Consider the following 19,488-nt stretch of genomic DNA (forward strand, 5'->3'; position numbering starts at 1 on the left):
TACCGCTGCTGAGATTCACGAGTCCGGAGCGGAATTAAAAACATGACATTCATCTAAGGTCATCACGTTGTTTTGTGAGCAAATGCTTTTGCATATTCGTAGTGTTTCCTCCTTTAAATGAAATATCTACTTTGCAAGTATTGCAAGTTGCCCTGTTGTCATCCGTTCTCGTAAAGTATAACCAAACTTTTTAGCGTTTGAGCCGCTTAGGCGCTGTGTTTCCTGCCAGGTAAATGACGCTCCGCAACGTGGTGACGTCATTCGGGGCGACTGGAATCGATAAGGGAATCGTTTGCAAAAATGGCAAACAATTCCAAGGAATTGAAACAGTGGGAACCGGTTCTCAACAAGAACCGGTTTTCGATACCCATCCCTAGGTGTTGGGGAGAGGAATCACCTATAGTGACTATGGCAGAGTAATCAGAGAAATTTAGATGGTAGATGGCAGCCTGGATAGTTGATGGAGAACTCTGCAGTGTAGAGCATGAACTGGAATGGACCCTGCACAGTTGCCTGTGAGGCCCCCGTACTGCAGACACAGCCCTGTATCCTGACATACCATTGGCGGCCAGTGTGATAGTCCATTATCCACTGGGACCGGTGGTGGCCCACTCCTGACAGATCCAGCTTATCCCTCAGAAGTTTAGACTGGATGGTGTTAAAAGCACTGGAGAAATCAAAGAATATGATCCTCACAGTGCTTCCAGGCTTCTCCAGTTGGGTCAGAGCCCGGTGACCCCTGATACCCTGAGGCTAGGCTGCTCACCAGTCCTCACCAAGAGGCGAAGATGCATGAGGACCAAGCTCTCAAGGGTCTTCATCAGATATGACTGGTAGCTGATAAAAAGGTAGATTTTGGTGATACTGAGGAGCATCATCAGCTTAAATTCACGTCAAACTAAGTCAAACTGGAGGAAAAACCTCGAGAATCAACCGGCTGTAAGTGTGGTTGGGGGTGATGGCAAATTCCTAACCTTCTAAAAACAAGTCCTATTACTCTGCAGCCACACTAAAAACATATGTGGGCAGTTACCTTGAGCCATTGTTTAAGTCAAGATTTAAAACCTCCCACGGACAGTATATCCAGTCAAATGTGAAAATAAGGTTTTAAAATTTTTATCTCCCCCCTAAGCTTTATTTTTAAAATAACAAAAGAAAACTTTATTTAACTATGAAAATAAATTAATATTGAGATGAGAAACCTCTTTTATGGTAGTGCCCTGGCTAATAAAGACAACAGTAAAATCAATAGTTGTTGCATAAACTGGTAAAACACACCCATACACAAACATACACTGAACAAAAAGCAAGAACAAAATGAAATACAAAAACAACCAAAACTGATCAACTTTAGTGGCAATAAAGCCTGAAACACCAATAAAAGTCTAATGCCGGGAACAAGAATAACAGTGTGTAGGAAAAACATTAGCAGCCTGAAGTAGATCAGCTCATGAAGTTTTACAGGATTTAGATTCCAGCAGGAAGGAGCAGCACATCTGAACGCTTTTTTCCAGATTCAGTCCAAACTTTTGGGGCAGACAGAAGGAATGAGTCGTGGGACTGAAGACACTAACTTCCCACACGTCTGACTGTAAGTCAGTAAAGTGGAAGCAAACCAAGAACAGCCTCATAAATAATAACATACCAGTGGTTGACTCTATGAAATGGCAAAGCAGACCATGTGACCCAAGTAAACGTCTTACAGCAGTGGGTAAGAGCTTTAGGTTTGTAATAAATCTCACTGCTCCATGATAGACAGAATCCAGCACATGCAAGCACATGAACACATATATAGTGGGGCAAAAAAGTATTTAGTCAGCCACCGACTGTGCAAGTTCCCCCACCTAAAATGATGACAGAGGTCAGTAATTTGCACCAGAGGTACACTTCAACTGTGAGAGACAGAATGTGAAAAAAAAATCCATGAATCCACATGGTAGGATTTGTAAAGAATTTATTCGTAAATCAGGGTGGAAAATAAGTATTTGGTCAATAACAAAAATACAACTCAATACTTTGTAACATAACCTTTGTTGGCAATAACAGAGGTCAAACGTTTACTATAGGTCTTTACCAGGTTTGCACACACAGTAGCTGGTATTTTGGCCCATTCCTCCATGCAGATCTTCTCGAGAGCAGTGATGTTTTGGGGCTGTCGCCGAGCAACCCGGACTTTCAACTCCCGTCACAGATTTTCTATGGGGTTGAGGTCTGGAGACTGGCTAGGCCACTCCAGGACTTTCAAATGCTTCTTACGGAGCCACTCCTTTGTTGCCCAGGCGGTGTGTTTTGGATCATTGACATGTTGGAAGACCCAGCCTCGTTTCATCTTCAAAGTTCTCACTGATGGAAGGAGGTTTTGGCTCAAAATCTCACGATACATGGCCCCATTCATTCTGTCCTTAACACGGATCAGTCGTCCTGTCCCCTTGGCAGAAAAACAGCCCCATAGCATGATGTTTCCACCCCCATGCTTCACAGTAGGTATGGTGTTCTTGGGATGCAACTCAGTATTCTTCTTCCTCCAAACACGACGAGTTGAGTTTATACCAAAAAGTTCTACTTTGGTTTCATCTGACCACATGACATTCTCCCAATCCTCTGCTGTATCATCCATGTGCTCTCTGGCAAACTTCAGACGGGCCTGGACATGCACTGGCTTCAGCAGCGGAACACGTCTGGCACTGCGGGATTTGATTCCCTGCCGTTGTAGTGTGTTACTGATGGTGACCTTTGTTACTTTGGTCCCAGCTCTCTGCAGGTCATTCACCAGGTCCCCCCGTGTGGTTCTGGGATCTTTGCTCACCGTTCTCATGATCATTTTGACCCCACGGGATGAGATCTTGCGTGGAGCCCCAGATCGAGGGAGATTATAAGTGGTCTTGTATGTCTTCCATTTTCTGATGATTGCTCCCACAGTTGATTTTTTCACACCAAGCTGCTTGCCTATTGTAGATTCACTCTTCCCAGTCTGGTGCAGGTCTACAATACTTTTCCTGGTGTCCTTCGAAAGCTCTTTGGTCTTGGCCATGGCGGAGTTTGGAGTCTGACTGTTTGAGGCTGTGGACAGGTGTCTTTTATACAGATGATGAGTTCAAACAGGTGCCATTCATACAGGTAACGAGTGGGGGACAGAAAAGCTTCTTACAGAAGACGTTACAGGTCTGTGAGAGCCAGAGATTTTCCTTGTTTGAGGTGACCAAATACTTATTTTCCACCCTAATTTACGAATAAATTCTTTACAAATCCTACCATGTGAATTCATGGATTTTTTTTTTCACATTCTGTCTCTCACAGTTGAAGTGTACCTCTGGTGCAAATTACTGACCTCTGTCATCATTTTAAGTGGGGGAACTTGCACAATCGGTGGCTGACTAAATACTTTTTTGCCCCACTGTAAATCACATCACCATAATCCAGCACTGGCATAAAGGTGGAAGCAGCAAGTATTTCTTTTCTCAGAGGACAGACACGACTCAATTCAAAAATAAAAAGTCAGTTTAAATTTTCTCTCCGTTTGCTGAGCGTGACGTATGAAAAGAGGAAGTCATGAATTATAATTCATGAGCATTTCTAGTGAGATAATAACTCAATCACAGAGCCCTGAACTGCAGTGACACATGTAAAGCTCACCATTAGTTTTGTCAGCATTCAGAAAGTTTTAAATCACGCAGGCTCTGCTGTATTAAAAGTTTCTACCATAATAATAATAATGATAATGATAATGTCTTTGCTGGTATCCATGCCTGAACCATCAGTGATTACAGATACCATGCAACCATCACTGTAAACAGCCCATAATAACCTTTAAATAGCATGATATTATTAAGCTTTGATAGGTTCTCAAATATGTTCTCCCCATGCAGACACTTGCTGAGCAGTTCTTGCCTCTGAAAATAACTCTGGCTTTGCTGAAGGTGCTGGAACTCCATTATGGATCGTTCCACTTCACTTCCACCCCGGTTCTTGCACAACATTACTCACAAACAGCACTGAAAACGCGCCAAACTCTCAAGACACCTTAAAGAAGTTGAGTCTTTCTTACAAATGACAGTTTGAGCTCAGTTAAACTCATAACAACAATATTTAGCTTGTAATAACTAGAGGGGTGGAATAAAGCCATTTGCAGTTGAATTTAAATACAAGCCCAGCTGATTCAGCTGTATGGATTTGAAGTTCTCCACATCCTCCCTGGGTAATTTCCAGCCTTTTTCTCACGTCTTCTCAGCCTCACTTTAAGGATGGTTTCTGTTTACTTCTTAACACGTAGCCAGAGTTCAGCCGAGGGTTGTGTCACTTGCTGAGCCATTTATTTTAGTCAAATTGTACTAATTGTGATGTTTGTGCAGCTTATATGATAATTCTGCTTTCCAGAACAATACGGCTAATAACGGGTGTAGGGAGGTCATGGGAAAAAGCACAGTCACTTTCCAATTAGTGCTCTTAGCGCTGATTAACCCTCTCCTTGCCATGCTGCAGCTTGAATGACGAATCCTATTCTTAATGTTCTGAAATATGCTGTTTGAGAAATGTCTTTAGGTGAGGCCTTTTGGGGCAGTGACACCCGATAAAAGTGAGGGCGTCCCGGCTGCAGTAAACTTCTAAACCCCTCGTTTGTCAAACGTCCCATAAGGGAGATAGATTATCTATTCATTGGATTCTTTATGGGCCTCTTTCATGTCTTGTTTGCCCACATTAAAGTCTGGCAATCAGCACCATGTGACGGTTCATTATGGTTCCAGGACACTTAAAGAGGTTGTTGTTGTTCTCTTTCCAGACCATTGCTTCCTGGATCTATTTGAACTTGTGTCGCCGCGGCACGGCCTCGTAAAAGGCACGGCGAGCAGGTCGCTCCGTACACTCTGAGACTAACATCTGCTCGTATAAACAGCATCCGCAAACACATGCATGCAACCGAGAAAATGAAGGGTTTGTCTACTAATCTCTGCTCTGCTGCATCACAGACTAACATGGGCCTTTGTAGTGGTTTTGGTGCAGTGGAGTAACCTGTGGGGATGTAATGCTGCACAAGCTTGAAATGTATTTAGTAGAATTCAGCAAACAAAGACCCTGCTTTAGTGCAATCAGCAAAACAATTCAAGGATTAAGTATCTAGAAATAAGGACATATCTCTGTGTTTCCTCTGGTAAGAAAATTATATTGTGAGTCTGAAAATGATAAATATATTTATAAAATTCCCATCTTGGACTTAAGTAGTAAATATATCCCATTTTTAGGGCATCTTGTTTCCACAGCTGAAAAAAAAACTCAGTTTGACTCAGTTTGACTTAGTTGGATGGATCTTATGAAAGGAAACAGATTGTTTTTCTTCATACATTTTGATGCTACTTACATCAAAGTTACTGCTCCCATGACTTAATAGACTCCAGTGTTAAAATGTCCGATTTTACAGCACAAATAAACATATTTACAGCCAGCTAAAAGCTGTTTTGGTCTCTGGAGCTAATTGACCTCTTCACGACAACTCAGCAGGGAGTGGAATTACTTATAACTCACCCATTTGAATTGTATTAGGTCTTAAATTTTGTATTATTGGGAGCTTGCCCTCTTTGACTGACAGGTGGATGGCAACAGATGTGGCTGTAGGTACTAGCTATCAGCATGGCTAATCCCTAAACTGAACCACTGAACTATGTTTGTCCTGAATTGTGTAATTTGGTGTTAAATAGAATCACATCATCAGCAATTGATGATAGTTTATGCTCAGTCTGGCATTTCTAAAGCATTTACAGTACAATTATCTTATAAATGTTTCACTTAGTGCATGGTTAATTGTGTAACAGTTACTGCTAATTAACACTAACTGAAGACAACTGGAGGCTTTCTAATAATGATAGCTAGTGTTAGTTGCTAACACAAGGACATTAATTTGGACGTTCCCTACAGCAGCACTCATTAACAGGAGCATTAACAGGTGTCTGTTATCTGTCAGTGTGATGCACCCATACAGTCTATGACTGCTTGCTTAACAAGCTAGCTACCTATAAGCTAGTTATCTGCTTTCTGTTCTGTTGTAAAAAAAAACCAAAAAAAAAAAACCTCTGGTTTTAAAGTACTGATAAGAAGGCAAGCGGAAATGCTTGAATCGAAGCCTCAAAACTTCAGAACTCTATTGTTGGTATCACACTGGCTATATCTAACTTTGATATGTAGTCCTAAAACCCTGACAGGTAGTTCTTTACCCCCAGTTCGCACCTCCAAAAGAGAGGAGGATTGTTAAGTTGTTTTTTGTGTGTAGATGCTTTTAATATTGTGTGGGGCCGAAGCATTGTCACATTTGGTTATACATCGTTAAATGCATCTGAAAACAACAATAAAGATTTTAAAGTTTTTTATGTCTTGGACAAGGTGTGTGCTACGAGGCAGTTAAATGACACTAGAGTAGTTGTCAGGGACTTTCAGTGTCATCGTGGTGATTAGCTCAGTGGTGGTGCAGTTATTCTGTAATTACACCTGGAACTAAAATGTTATGTGTATCTGGATGAAGATATCTTTGTATGCTCAGTCTTTGTATCTTTGCCCAGAGATCTGGTAGTTTATAGGTTAAGTTTTTTGTGGGAATTAAAATCAAGTCATTTTAACCTTTAAGCTGAGTTTGAAGCCTGAAACTAACATTACAGATATGAATAATGCTGTTTTGACTAAAGCCTGAATTTTACTGAATCTAATCAGAGGTTTTAGTAAGCATATGACTGACATCACTCCCACCAGTCATAACCACAGATACAGTATTTGTAATTCAGTGTGCAATACCAGTCCAAATAACATTTTCAGATCTCTCAAACTTCCTTATGACTCTATTCTATGGCAGCCAGGATCCCCCCCCCCCCACACACACACACACACACACACACACACACACACACAAGATGCATCCTTAAACTGCAAATTAGTTTGATGTTAAATAAAAATAAAAACAAAGTCGTAAAATTTCACTCACCAAAACAGAAGTGTGGACTACATAGATGATTTGTGAGTACAATTTAACTGCAAAGAGACCACATCCCACATTAATCAAAACCAGACAAACAAACAGATATCAACAGGTCCCCATTAAAACAATTCCATTTGTGCATTTAAAGAAGTTTATATATTTATTGCAAGCTGCTCTATATACAAACTTAACACTCAAACAGCATGCTTAGATAGATATCGAACATGGAATTGGACCATCATTTGCAAATGAAACATAATATATTATTCAGTAAAACAACAGAGAAAACAAAAAACAGGGACAACAAACTCATCTGTAAACTGTTAACAGAGATCATAAATCTGCTGGTTAAAAGAAAGAATGCAGCCAGTGCTACAGCACCCCCCCCCCCCCCCCCTCCCCATTCATATTTGGAGGACTATTGTTCCAGACTAAATGCCCATAATTCATCCTTTTTGATCAAAGATAAGGGGATCATTATATTTGGTAATTAAAATTACCCCCCAAAAAAGAGTGCAGCTGCCAGAGGACCGATGTGGTGTTTTTTAAGGCTAATATGGGGATGTGTAACCTCATTTTAAAAAGTCAGTTTATCCTCCACCCAAAGCATCGTCTACATGTTTCGTCCTTGAGATAACGTCCCTCTATCTTTAAAGGCCTACTGTGAAATGCGGGATTCCCACACCACATATGTTTTGACTCCCCAAACTCAACAATAAGACCGTTTCTCACAAACTGCCTCCGATTTTTGGAAACTAATGAAAGACGCTGAGGAGCTCTGATTAACCTTAGCAAAAAGAATTACTTAGAATTTTAATTTCCCATGAAAAGATCAGCTTCCATCTCTTTCTTTTATCTATTGCCCTTGTTTACATCCCTTCACCTGCTATTTTTTGCCCCTCTGCCTCTATCTTCTGTAGCTTTGTATACCTTATTTGTCACTTTTCGCCTCTGCGTCTGTACATCTTCATCCCCGCTCTCCCAGTGCTGTAGGTGGAGCACAGAGAGTGGAAAATAAAGCCCTGGAAGCCACCGAAATGTCATGTTAATGTTTCATAAATCTTCCCCCATCTCAGGATAATTGCTGAGGGGAAACAGGCTGTGTGTCTGCACACACTCAACCCAACAGTTGTGGTTTGGCTGCAGCCTAATGTGGTGAATCTTTCATCATTTTGTCTGCTGTTGCACTACGGAGCACTGCAGGGTCCAAAATAAGGTTTTCTCTTGTTGCTGTTTAAGTGTCTGCCTCAAACCCCGTGACCTCTGCATCTCCGCCACTCCCTTTGAACCCGGGGGTGAGGTGGTCAAGCATAAATGTCAAGGCTAATTCAAGGTCAAACAAATGCGACCTGATAATCATCTACTTCGTGTTGAGCTGTGTCAGGGCCTGGCTGCATTTAACGAGGAGTCGGAGCATAGTGCCCCTCTCCCCCTCTGTCCTCCACCTCCTCCTCAGAGGCTTTTATTGTTCTTGTTTGTAAAATGTGAGGCTGAAGACGACTGGAAAAGTCCCATCGCTCCTCCGTAGGCTTCAGCCACTGCACTGAAAGCAACAGGCAGACCCCGATCATGGAGAGGAAGTTTATTCTGCCTTTTTGGAGGTTTTTTGAGAGGCATTTTTTCAAGTATCAGGTTGGACATGAATTATGAAATATGCCATAAAGGTTAGACTGGCCAGGAACTGATCCAGAACTAAGTCGAAGTAAATTAGCCATCTTTGCACTGCGACTTTTACAGGGACAGCCCCACTAATTGGTCCTTTCAGCTTCAAATGACAGAAGTCATTATTCTTTTCAAACTGATAGACGAGCTGCTTTTATAATTTACCATTAGAGTTTACATTTCTCATTTAATCCCTTTCCTCCTCCCTGTTGACCGTTACTGTTACTGTGTGTAATAGATGACATTTCAGGCATAGCAAACAGATGATTGGTGCTTAGAACCCCGACGATGTAACCTGGCATAACCGGCTGTGAACATACCGACGCAGCCCACAACCATCATGACTGGCCTGTTGAGTACTGTTGATTCCTCCCATATATTTTTGTAATCTAATCTTAATGACTAAAGCATCATGAATGTGTATGAATGGTTGTCTGTTTCTCTGTGTTATAGCCAACCTGTTAGGTGAACTGTCCAGGGTGCACCCCACCTCTCGCCCTATGGTAGCTGGGATAGGCTCCAGTCCCCCCACAACCCTGACAAGGATCAACTGTCTTATTTTATACATTTAAATGTGATCAATAAGACCCTGTTGAAGGCTTGTATTGAAAGAAATCTGAGGTTAAACATGACCAGACTTTGAGAAAAAGAGGAAAAACAAGAGAGACTCTTGGAGTTATTTGATTTATACGCCAATATATGTGCTTCCAAAGAGCACTTTAAAAGGAAAAAACAACTCAAGTACTGCTTTCAAGTCAGATTTACAATATTCAGAGGTGGACTGACACCTTCATGTTAGGTGGCTATAGCTCAGGTGACAGAGCAGGTCAGCCACTAATCAGAAGGTCGGTGGTTTGATCCTAGGCTGCCCCCTGGCTGCATGCCAAATGTCCTTGGGCAAGATACTAACCCCGTGTTTGCCTACTGGTGGTGGTCAGAGGGCCCGGTGGCGCCAGTGTCCGGCAGCCTCGCCTCTGTCAGTGTGCCCCAGGGCAGCTGTGGCTACAATGTAGCTTGCCATCGCCAGTGTGTGAATGTGTGTGTGAATGACTGAATGTAGTGTGAAGCGCTTTGGGGTCCTTAGGGACTAGAAAAGCGCTATACAAATGCAGGCCATTTACCGTATGTCTGAACAGGTTGAAGCTCCAGCAGGACCTGTACAGTCACGTCCAAACATTTCACACACTTTCCTGCTTCACTTTCTTTATTTAGATGATTTTTTTTGTTTTGCAAACTCGATGTTTCTATGACAGTGAAGCGCAGCCATCAGGAATTTATAAGGTTCAAAGACTTTTATTGGAAAACACATCAAATGTGAGTCTTCTTGCAGCTGGATATCAGCTTCTGGGCCAAATCCTGATTGATGTTGGTCCATTCCTGCGCTGTCAGAGCTCCAAGCTGTTCATAGTTTGTGCACTTCTGCTTTTTAAGGAGCGACAACACTAAAAGGATTTTAAAAAATCAAAGACAAACTTCTTCTAATGATCCAGGAGCAATTTAGAGGCAATGTGTGCAATTTCCAGTGTTTGGAGCACAATGCAAAAGTGAATCTGTGGTCAGTCCTTAAAAGCAGAAGCTCACAAACTGTGATCAGCCTGCAGGAGTGAATCTCCAACAATCAGGATACAAGCTGATATCCAGCTACAAGAAGAAGATCCACACTGTAAATACTTGCTCTTTGCATACATTTGATTTATTTGCCAGTAAAAGTCTTATGAAATGGCTATGATTGTTCTTCACTATATAATAAAACATGTCAAAAAAAATCAAAACAAAAACTGAAGTGGGAAAGAGTACAAAGCACAAAAACTGTGTCACTGCCCAAACATTTGGTTTGATTGTAGTAGAAAGAGTACCTTTATTGTTTGGACTTATGGTTTCATCCGGTTCATCATAAAACATATTACAGACAACATTTTTTAAACAGGATAGTAAAAAAGAAAACATAAAAAAACAGTCATACACATTCAGCAGTGCGGCAACATGAAAGGACAAGTCGAGCATGTGGTCATGTGGTTTGGAGCCAAATCATTGTCCCTGGAAATAGAGCTCAACAGTGACCACCTGTTTAATGGTTGTGGTTTCCAGTTCATTTTCTTCACTGGCATTTCAGAAAATCCTTGTTTGAAGACTTCTAATCCTTAAACACAGCCGATCAGCTATGAAGTGAAGCATGATCATAAAAATGTTTGTTTTGGATTGAAAAAAGCAGGAAAACAAAAAAAAGGAAAAGCTGCCAGACTGTGTACATAATTACTTTTAACAGTCAGTGAACTACTCTTCCCATAAGGCACTGCAAATCTCAGCTTCATTCCCAACTGCAGTCGCTGCTTTCAGGGTTTCTGAAGGTTTACACTCACCAGTGCTCACAGGTTTGGACATTCCAATGGTAACCACAAACATCACCAGTTAAATGTCACTGTTTCACTCAAGGATTGTGGGTAGAGTAGTTCTTTTCCACAATATTGTGGAATTTGTTAAACCAACATTAATACCAGGGGTGATTCTGGGATCAAACCAATCACAGTATCATTCACAGAGTGCACCGCAATTTAAACATAAGTTTTTAAAAAAATACTTTTAGCATCTAGAGTTGTGTTGTCTGCACATTTATTCAACCCATTTTCACCCCTCAGCTGTAAAAAGCTGAGGGTTATTTTCATCAGGCGGGTGGTGTGGACACCCATCTTTGTCAACACAATAACTCAAGAACAAGGTGACGTAGAATTTTCAGATTGGTACCATAAATGCATTTATTAAAAATCTCAGACAAGTTCAAATCTCAGGGAAATGATTGTGAATGCGATAAGAAGGAAGAAGGAAGTCATCTAGAATTTTCATATTTATGCCATAGGGGCATCTATTAGGAGGCTGAGAGGTGGTATATTTAACCCTGCAAACTCAGTTCAGTTAGGTACACATTGCAAGAGTCTTTCAAAAAGTGTCTTTCAAATGCAACCTATTCAGTTGGATGGCTGATTGTAGTGTTCTTAAATAATTCAAAATGAATAATCGCAGAGTTCAGTTTAGTGTTTCTGGGTGGATTTTCCAGAGAAATTTAAAGAGGTTACTCCCAGAAGGACTGTACACCAAAGTATCAAGCGATTAAAGTCACATTATTCAGGAAAGACGGTGGAAAATCAAACTACTACTACATACCTCCGGAGGAGAAGCAGATTTGCTTTTACACAGAAAAAGTTACATTTATTGTGCAAACTCAGCACAGAGTGTCAGGCAGCCACGTTTAGAGTGGTATGAATCCTGTAAAATGCAATCTGAGTCATTCATATCAGTGAAAGTATTCAGTTTGTTTTTGGACTATTGGAAAGCACGCAGATTCTTGTTCTATCTGCCACTTTGCTCACCTGTTTCTACCTCCTCAGTCTCTCTGTGCATGCAATGAGAAAATAACACTCTGCTGTGAATCAGACAAATAAACAGAGCATTTGCGGCATTAAGTTTTTTATGAGAAGATTAGTGATGTAAAGGCAGCAGAAGTCATCCATGAAGTGAATCCAACAATGAAGCAGAAACTCCACAAAAAAGTTTTTAACACCATCCTAGCTGAGAGCTGAACTGTTGCCATCCTTATCACTTCCTCTCATCTGTCTTTATTTATATCCATCAATCAAAAAAACCCCAACATATTTAATAAGTCAGAGTTTCTTACAGTACTTCAGTTCACTGTCCATAAATGTACTTTAACTACTTTACTAAGTTCAATTGATCGACAGTAGGAAATAAACTAATATAATAAAGTACTTCAGGTCCTTGACTGGCAAGTAGCGATATGTTAGCTAATAAGCTCTAAAAAGCTAGCCTGTGGTAGCACATATTTAGAGAAGAAATGTAAATATCCAGACATGTGTTAAGTCAATAATGAGCCACATCATCATAATAGTTGGCACTCCGACTCGATTTCAGGTCAAGAGTGTTTCAAATCTGCACCACTGGTTGGTGCCATGTGATGCCTCTGTGAGTGCGCTGCATCATCATGACTCAAAAGCACTTAAATCTGTATGTGTGCGCATCTTGCTTATAAATACCAGAATCCAGGACATCAGTTTACCATCCCTCACTCTTGTTTTGCTTTAAATAAGCTGCAGGAAACCCGTTAAATTGGCTGCTCCCTCAGTGTTTTGCTGACACTCCTGTAAAGCGTACCTGGAGGTTGCTTCAGGTCAGGTAAGGCCACTTTGTCTCCATTCAGCCAGGCGATAAAGGCCACCATGTAAAAGGAGAAAGGCTATCAGATAGTTGGGGCCAGCCACCGTGGCAGAAATCAAGAGTTTCTGAAAGGCTCCGTCTCGGAGCTCTCGGCCTCAGCGTGAGAGAAACCCTCACGTCTTGATGGCCAGAGATGGTTTTTAAAAAGACGCCAGATTACAGCGCCTTATAGGTCGCAGTCGCCCGGAGGTACACTCGTTTTTCCTTCCCTGTTTGTCTCACTTTCAATCGCTTGCAGCCACTCTTTCCGAGCCACGCTGAGCCCTTCCTTGCACAAGCTTGTCAGCCCTTCAATAGCTTTTGTCTCAAACAAGATAGGATGCCTTTGACTCCTTCCACCTGTCACTGTAAGAGAAAAACTTTAGGATCTTAAAAAGGAGGCCGAGGTCATTCCAGTTCAGAAAGTCTTGATGTACATGCTGCAATTTGCATAGCCTTTCATTCACGTTCTCAGGCTGAAATCTCACTGTGCTCGTGGTGATCTATTGTAAAGCCATCTCCAACTTAAAACGACTCCCCGTACAAAGCTGCCTTTTGAGCGCAGCTTCCCTAATGAGTGATGGCATAAAAGGACGGAGGCATCACTTTATTTGAAACGCTTTGATATTTCAAAGCCCGTACATCAGTAATCCTCCTCTCTCAACAGCAACAACGGGGAGAAAAATGGCTCTCACAAAAAATAAGCGAGCAAAGTGCTCCGCATTGGGGCTCGGGATAATACCGGAGTTTGATCTGCAAAGTTTTCCCAGGTGCTCCAGAGATGAACCAGGTACAAAGGTGACGCGAGCTTCAAAGACAGGTGGCAGGAGCAGCAGTTAAAATGTTTCACCATCAGGCTTTTTTTAATGGGTGGCATCAAAATCCAGCGTCTACTTGTCTGTGTAGTGTTCTAGTGTTGACCACCCTGATAGACAACCAACTCTGACAATCCGAGAGACCGTCAAAAATTCAAGTCTTAAAAATTTTTAAGTTCAAACCATTGCTGCTAACTGTTTATTGTATTTATTAAATCTCAATGACAGGATACAAGAAAGGTTTTTTCAGTTTTTTCAAGAAATGAGCCCTCAAGTCTAGAGTTCAGTCAAGTCTAAGAAACATTAACGATTTTCCTAGAGTCTTGAATTGTGGATTGTGGAGGTGCTCCATCATTTAAATGAAGACGTAGAAGTCTAGTTTCATATAGAGTGTGCTCTGCTGAGTTAATTGTTCTGGTCCATTTTGCAGGACCTACAAAACCAACTCCTTGTATGTTCATCAATCTACGCCAACATAAAGTATCCACATATACAGAAAGTCCTCCTGACCAGCGTGGTTCTGCATTATGAAAGGTTCTAGCAGGTTCTGATGTAACAACTGTTTCAGAGTAAATGTAACTCAGTAACCATGTTCTGCACAGGTGTAAGGAAAAGAAGGGTGCTGCTGATTAATGGTTTCAACTTGGCTGCTGAGTGTTTTCTTACTTTCTGATCTGTTTTTAAGACCAACTACTTGAATAATTTGGAACATCCATCCATTTTCTTCCCCTTATCCAGAGTCAGGTCGGGGTGGTACAAGGTTATTCACTGTATTCCAGGCGTCCTTTTCTTCAGCAGGATTTCCCAGTCCCTCCTCCTGTGGCATTCCCACACCAGATGAGATACATGATCCCTCCAGTGACTTCTGGGTCTATCTAGGGGCTGCTGGCAGGTGGTAGATCTCCATCAGTCAAAGATGACTTTGGATAGGGTTGGTCTAATTTCCCTTGCTGTGGCTGTTTGTCTTGTTTTTACTGAGGTATTGTTGAGTCTTTCCTCCTGCCTGGCAAAAGTCATCTAGGTTTGGCTGCTGACACAAACACTGTAGACGATCATCTTAGTCTTTGTTGTCTGTTCAGTTTTCATCCAACTGGTTTTAGTGAGGCTTTGTTACCGCCTTTCTGATACATTTGAGGGCGATGTTGTGAGGCAAGTGAATTGATCAACAGCCTCCAGTGATGACTGGGAGTGCCTTTACATCCCGCCCCATCACACTTGGGTTTTATTTTTTCAGACTGGTGCTCAGACCTGTACAAAGGTGACCCGAAAATAAGAACAACAAAGCTCAAGAGGCCCACTACAGCACAAATGCTGAAGAAGCAGGTTTTAGTGGAATGAAACCATGAAACATATCTCTGCTCTTCAAGAAAATTGCAGCTAGTTAACGTCTTCTTATCCACCAGGTCTTGGGCAACCCATCTAGGGTAAGGGTTTGGTTAATGTCCTCACTCAAATTTAGTTTGTTTTACCATGAAAACTCGTTTAGAACTTTACTTTTACTCATTTCACATGTGGCTAAATCGAAACCCTAAGCCTAGGTCAGATGAAGATTAGTTCCACAAACCTTTTTGCGGACCTGAAGTTTTTCCCACCACGAAAACAAAAGTCCAGTCCACATGCTCTGCTAGCCATCAACCTTCCCTGGCAGGATCCAGTTGAAGAATCCCAAATGACCCAACCCACTGTTTTACTGCACATTTTCATGCATTTACATTTTAGCCGCTTGGCTGATGTTTTTACAGCAGCGGCGTGGGCTTCCCATTCCCAGATCAGAGCCTTTAATGGCAGCAGCGTCAGGGTCACACTCTCAGCATCCTGACAATGGATTCAGGCTATGATTGATGAATACTGTATGTGCAGCAGAGCTATTCCCAACCCTGATGTGTGGGGATAAATTTCAACCTTTGTGTGAAGCGAGAGCAGAGGCCTGTGAGAATGGGGGGCCTGATTAATAATGTTTGTGAAGGACACTCTAAAGAAGGGCCACTCAGGTCCCCATGCATGCTAGCAGGGACATTTAACAGCTTGAATTATACATAAATTATGTACACCCACTGAGGTTTGGTCCCCCTCACAGTCAATGCATAAACAATCCTCTCTTTTTTTAGGAAAAGCCATATACTTCAAAAGAACAATTTATAGCCAAAATTCACCAAAAAGTTTTCATATTTTACTTTTCCACTTTGTCAAACTCAATTATAGTTCAGAGAAAAGACAAAGAAAACAGCAGTGAGTAAAACATGTGGAGGGCTGTGTTCATAATCATTTTTTCCTGCAACAAACTAAAACATTCAGGCTTAAATCTGGTGGTCTAAATTCCCAGAAACACCGAATATATATTGTTTTTGAAGGATTTGGCAAGCCTGGTCTCACAGTGTCCCATCACAGAGGGACATTTGGTTTGGATCCCTTTGCATCACATTTTAGCACTGAGAATCATTTAGTGTCTTATTTTTACTTATGAGTTTAACACTGCAAACAGGTTAAGGAGCAAGCTCAAGGCCCAGTCCTTGGCGAATTTGTTTACTGCTCTGTCCAGACTTTCAACTAAAATATGTGTGGCTAAGACTAACAAAATATTTGGGCACTGTTGTGGCAGAGAAGTTAAACTTGGTTTCACAAACAGCGGCTCTATGTAAAAGGTTTCGTCAATCTGCTTTTAAAGGAAGATTTGATTTAGAAATATTCCTCTTTGGTAATGTCAATCTTAAAAATGGGAGCAAATTGGAGAAAGTTGCGAACTGGAGCTGACATGTTTCTGGTGCATCTCTATTAAATGAAGGTCATGTCAAAGGCACAGCCCAGCACTCGTTTGTTCCCTCTGCTCATGATCTTTTAAACAATTTTTTTTACTCCACTCTACTCTGCATACACTCTGCAAACCAAGCTAAAACCAAAAAACCCAATGTGCATAAACCAAAAACCAAAATGTAAACATCAAATGAAAAGTAAAAAGAAAACAGTAATTAGTCTTGTGCATTTGGGCACAAGCTGCGTCATTTTAGGACGCTTACTGTGCACAAAACACCAATCAAGTTTCTCTATGGTTACATACAGATATAACAATTACAATTAAATGAGTCAAGTCGAGTTCAGGACCTCCTGACCTGCTCCTGCAGCACAACAGCAGTCAACATTCAGTAAGCATCAAACACCAAAGAAGAGTGGGTGTTTTTCACTGAAAGAGTGAAACAGCAAAGGGCTGACCTCTGGTTTCTCCTCTAGCTGTCACGCAACAAAACAAACGCCCACCTTTACGGCGCATTCGAAGGTTTCCGATGAACGTGTGCAGCTTTTTTTCTAAATGTCTTCATAGTGCAGATGTTAGTCTTGTTTCAGGAATGAGCTGCTGCTGAAGATCACTGGCTTCTTGCAGGTAAACACAAAAACTTCCCCACGATTCCACATGCAGCTTACATGGTGCAGCTTGAGTACTAAGATTATATAAAATGGAATAAGCTTTAAAAATAGTCACGCATACCTAGAGGGTACATTACTGATAAACAGTGCCAAACATTTGACAACATTCAGTGGATGAAAAACATTAAACAGTTGTAATGTGGCCTGATAGATGAAGTGCCAGCAGCTGTGACGGTGCTTTTGTCACATTTAAGAGCAACAGTGGTGAGCATAAACTGCCTTTAACAAGTAGGAAACTTGGGATACTTGGGAAATGGCCTGCACGCCAAGTACTACTGTCTAATTAGAGTTCACAGCAATGAGATTTAGCTAAGTTTTTGCTCTGAAATTATTATTTCAGAGCAAACTTTCTCTATATTTGCTCTTTGAAATTGGTAGCAATTTTTAGCTGCCATTATAAAGTATTAGCTAAAGATTGCCACAAGCACAGCCTACAGCTCTAGCAGTACTGTGTGCATGCAGCATAAGAAGGGGAGAACTTCTGGCACCTTGCAGTATAAATAAATATATGCATGTTTCATTGTTAGCTAACTACTTTAAAATCACCTCATAAGCTCCTGGGATACACTGTTCAGAAATATTTTCAGAAGTTCATTGTACCATATTAACTGCTTGTGTGTACTGCATCATTTCAATACTTAATATTTAGAAAATACCTTGTGTAGGTCTCCTTTCTTATATCATGTAGATTCACCGGTATTTACTAGGTATAGCTTAGAGTAGACTTAGACTTCGAACTTTTTATTGTCAATTTGTTTGTTGATTTTCTTACAAATTTGCAAATGCACAGTAGCAAGGGCGTAGATTTGGCATGGACGGAAGGGACATGTCCCCACCAATAATTTGATCTCTTCGAGTTAAGAAAGACAAACCCGATAGAAAGAAATAACGATCTGTCAACGTCTCATTCACCCAGCGGTGCAGAAACAGTTAAATTATGTTCTCTACTGGAGTCCTACCTCATGTGACAAATATGGCCAATGTGATTGGCTGTGCCTTTCAGGGAGCTCTGTTTAATTTTAGCAGCGGCAAACCTGCGCTGCGAGGAGGAGAGGATGATGGCAGCAAAAAGGAAGAACCTGGATATAAGAAAGTATTTTTCAAAGAAACCTGTAAGTCACTCATAGTCAAGCTCACTCATAAAATGTGTCCATCATAATAACGTTACAGGCTATGCTAGGCTTTAGCCCACATCAGTCTAAAATTGTATGTAACCATGAATAACGTGTTCAGGAAACTAACTGCACAACAGGCAGCACTGTTAGTTATCTCAGTCTCCAGTAGTGTTTCTAATTTTGATTGAAACTGTCAGAGAAAACGGCAGCCTCGAGCAAGCCAGGATATTAGTTTACAGAGGCTGTTAAAATTATACGTCTAACGTTAACATTTCAACCCAATGGTACTGACATATTCATGGGGTTAATTTTTGAGACAATATATCATGAGGTAGCCATGATTTTGCAAATATTCCACCTTGTAGTGCAGTTCGCACAAATTGTTTTAAAAATGCACTCAGCCTACAAACATTACTGATGAGTGACTCATCAGTAATGTTTGTATAGTGTGCCTAAAATGTTGCATAATTTTGCTGCTGAGAGATCTTTTACTTTGTGGTAATCTTAGATGAGTAGTTTTATAGACAAAACCCACCAGGTCATTCAGTGTTCCCTTAGTGCTAATGTATATAACAGATGTTGGTGTACTATAACTGAAGTAATGTTGTTAAGTCCTTAAAGTCATATTCTTTTATTGTCATGACTGTATTTGAAGCTATTTTTATTTTTGTATGATACCTGATTTATATGGAATATGGCTGAAGTAAACTAAACTCTAAAATATTTAGTCAGTCATTTGTTTAATAGTAATTTAACATTATATAATTCACATATAAAACTATGAATTGTAATTTTAAATGGTTTAAAAGCATGTAGAGTAGCATAAGTAGGCAAGTATATTTCTCTCTTTTGTTTATCAAGAAGCAAAGACAAAAAGGAAAAAAAAGAAACAGGGCAGGGTTCGGTGGTTGAATCATCCGTCCCCACCAATGCCAAAACCAAATCTACGCCCTTGCACAGTAGGCTCAGAAGACATACACTGCATATGTTGGAAAATAACCCCCTACTCTACAAAATTCAAATCCATCTCACACAAAATAATAATACAAAATAAAGAATAAGTAGTTATCATTTAAAGTAAATAGCATCCCTGCTATAACTGGATAATTGTACTGGGACAATGGGAATATGTTGGGCAAAAGCTTTGTTGTGGAGGAAAAGATGAAAGCCTTCATACACTTTATGCACACTGTTGAGTCCCTGGTATCATTTTTGTTTTCAGAGGGGACATAATTTGCACAACAAAGTAAATTCTAATGGTAAAACACAATAAAAGCATTCTGTAAATTAGCAGTTGCATCCTAGCTGCTGCAGG

The sequence above is a fragment of the Rhamphochromis sp. 'chilingali' genome, assembly GCF_963969265.1.
Source record: "Rhamphochromis sp. 'chilingali' genome assembly, chromosome: 3".
Lineage (NCBI taxonomy): Eukaryota > Metazoa > Chordata > Actinopteri > Cichliformes > Cichlidae > Rhamphochromis > Rhamphochromis sp. 'chilingali'.